This window comes from Penaeus japonicus, unplaced genomic scaffold, assembly GCF_977035675.1.
Source record: "Penaeus japonicus unplaced genomic scaffold, GWHDUDI00000001_assembly GWHDUDI00000014, whole genome shotgun sequence".
Lineage (NCBI taxonomy): Eukaryota > Metazoa > Arthropoda > Malacostraca > Decapoda > Penaeidae > Penaeus > Penaeus japonicus.
In genome coordinates this window covers 20,229,301-20,232,390 of record NW_028234416.1, presented here as the reverse complement: position 1 = coordinate 20,232,390, position 3,090 = coordinate 20,229,301, and the positions used below count along the sequence as shown (strand labels likewise).

The 3,090-nt window shown below is 29.7% G+C and overlaps 1 protein-coding gene across 19 annotated transcripts in view; it reads left to right on the top strand.

Annotated features, from left to right (window-relative positions):
• The window catches only part of LOC122252561 (mechanosensory protein 2), a 1,106,641-nt gene extending 1,103,813 nt beyond the window's left edge, over positions 1-2,828 (top strand). For all 19 annotated transcript variants that reach the window (XM_086544058.1, XM_086544056.1, XM_086544057.1 and 16 more), the window contains one exon: positions 1-2,828. This exon is cut by the window's left edge and continues 817 nt beyond it. The gene's annotated coding sequence lies outside the window, so the exon portion shown is untranslated.
• Positions 2,829-3,090: the final 262 nt, after the last annotated feature.

Sequence of the window (3,090 nt, the reverse complement as noted above, 5' to 3'; positions counted from 1 at the left end):
GATAAAAAACCACCAATACTCCATTATTACTTTGACTGGTGAAGAAATTGTTGATGATTATTAAAAAAATATATATATATGTATTGCGTGCACTATCTCGAAACAGAATTATCAACATGGTGTTTGGAAGTTTCCTTAATAAATGTTCAGATATATCATGAGAAAAGAAAGGGAAATCATAAAGACAAATTTATATTTTTGGGGTTGAAAACTGATGATAGCTAAGTATATATACATATAGTAATCATATGTTTCCATGTGTTGTGCAGATGTGAATAAGCATGATGGGGAGTGGGTAATTGCTTGTCACTTTCATAATGTTGGAATTTCATCCAAGCTTAGGAGTGATAGTACTATTTAACATTATATATGACATGCTGCCTACTCTCCTCTGTGATCCTTTTTTCTTCCTTTCTTATTATAATTTTGGGATCCTTCTCTATATAATCTACAGGAAAAATACATGTCCCAAACAGTGATATGTATCATATACTATGTAATTAATGGCAAGCTGTGTAACAGTGTCTGTTGAATAGAAACTGAATTAGTCATTGATTTATAACAGTCTGAAGACATGTGTACCAGGTTTATGGTGTTAAGGGGAGGTCCTTTTAAAACTGAGTGGAGAACAGCATTCTGAAACAAATGTTGAGTGATAAGTGGAAAAAGAAAGTTTGATTTCTGTTATTCAACAGTTTGCCCATCTTTTTTTTTTGTAAAATTAAAACATGTAGATACGAGAATAATGAAGAGTTAATTTGATAATTTCAAAGCAGATATGTAATTCAAATTGTGATACTTACAATGGCTTCTTAAAAAGTATTATAAAATGTTTTCCATTTATCATTCATTTTTTATTAGCACATCTCTGTATACAGTTTAATTCTTACAGTTATTACAATATTCAGAAAAAAATTGAGATACTACTTAGTTTTTAAAATACAGCTTTCATTTAACAAACAAGGTAGAAAATGCAGCATAAGTTGAGCAGATGGTAACGAGTTGTTTTGTGTTGGAGCAACAATAGAAGGAAAGGAAAATAGATTGATATTGCATGGAATTTCAAAGATACAAAATTGATATTCCAAAATTGCAGCCAGTCTTTATAGAAAGGGAGTAAATATTTCATATATTATTCTTTCATGTAAAATATTACAGTTTATATTTCCTGAGAATGTAGAAGTTAAGCCCAATCCTGTGTAGATTTTTCCTTAAATTGGCCATCCAAAATACTAGGGAAATGAGTATTCAGTATGCCAGTTAGATTCAGAGATCGGTACTTATCCAGAACTCTAGATATATCTCCCAGTTGATTATATAGTTGGTAAACTTTTATTGAATATATTATATTTAGTTTAAGGATTATTATGATTATGATTGTATGATTTACGTGTAGCTTTGAATAGGATAGGTTATTATAAGTACGTGATTAATTTATGATGTATCTTCATGCCAAAGGAATGAACTGTTGAAAAGGGTCTTCTACACATTACTATGTACACTGGATATAGTCTCTCATAATTCTCATATCTTGTTCTCTTTCCTGTTTTCAACTTTGAAGTTACTGAACATTATATGGACATATGAAAGACTATTGGATTGTTTCTCTTCCAACATATGTATAAAGTGAGTGCATGTTGTGAAAGAGCAAAGATGTTAAGTCATTGGGCCATGTTGAGATATGAAGACATATTATTCACAGAGGCCATTCTTTTAATACTTAACATAGCCGGGAGTATGGACAAAGTTACGACTATAAGACATGATTCAGGAGCTTGAACTAAACAATATAGTCTTTAGATTCTATGCATATATCACATGTGAATCATTTATCTTTGTGAATTCTGTTTAGAAACCTTTTTTTCAACAGTACATGCTTTGTGAACATTTGAATGCATCATAAACGCAAGAGTTTATAATTTTTATGAAATTTTGGTCTGTATGATTTTAGCTGATTGCACTCTCTCTATCCTTTTGATTTTATTTCTACCCATAAGAGATATTTTATGGAAGTTAGATATACAAGAGAATATTGAAGTTTAGGACTTATCTTGTTCCATATTTTGTCTTTGTAATCTTAGAGAGTAAAGTACACAAAATGAACTAAATATTGTCTTTAGAATAGATTTAAAACCTTTATATTCTCCAAACAAATTCAATTTTCCATTTCTTGTGTGCTACTTGGAGATAAAACAAAGTATTTTACTCTGTAAAGGAAGTTTGAAAGAACATATCTTCACAACTGTATATAGCATATTTGTAATTGCAAAAAATGCACCCCCAAAATATTAGATCAAAAGCTCGGATGACTTATATTTCTCTCTTTGAATACATTGGCTTCTGTTTGTCATCTTAAATGTGTTTGAATACAGTGGTACTTACAGTCTGCACTTATGTATTACTGATTTGCAGGTATATGAGAGTAATTACATACCAAGGTTATAAAGTTTTCTGATTTCAACCTAAATAACATTTTCAGACAATGACCCATTCTTTCAGAAAAAGAGTGTGTAATAATCTTTGGGTATTTGATCCATCAAAGACAAAAAAATATATATACATTATCACAGTTACTTATAATACTGATACCCAGAACTTGAATGTAGACTAACACCATTGAGTATTCTTCATGTAGATTTTGAATAACTTCAGAAAAACCACTCAATTTACATAAGCGCAAAAGTACATTTGTAAAGAAAAAATATTAAAATACCAATTTATGCACAGGAATGGTTTTTCTGGGGTAACATGCTTATTTGTATGTTACCATCCATTAATGTTAAATCATGTTTCTTTTATACAGAATAAGAATAAATTTTACTTCATCATCCCTGTTTATTATTCAAAAGCATACCCTATAGTAATGTACAAAATCTACAAAATGGGAAGAAATTAAACCCAAATTTTAATTCATGTAAATTTACTCTTTGCTTCCTTTCATTTGCAAATATGATGTTTGATGACTTATTGGCAGCTTTGCATTTTATTTTTTATGTAAAAATATCGTGGAGTAATAAGATACTGAAGTTAAAATTTATCACTGGAGTGGAAGAAAAGATAGAAAAAAGAGAAAGGAATAACGAAAGGGAA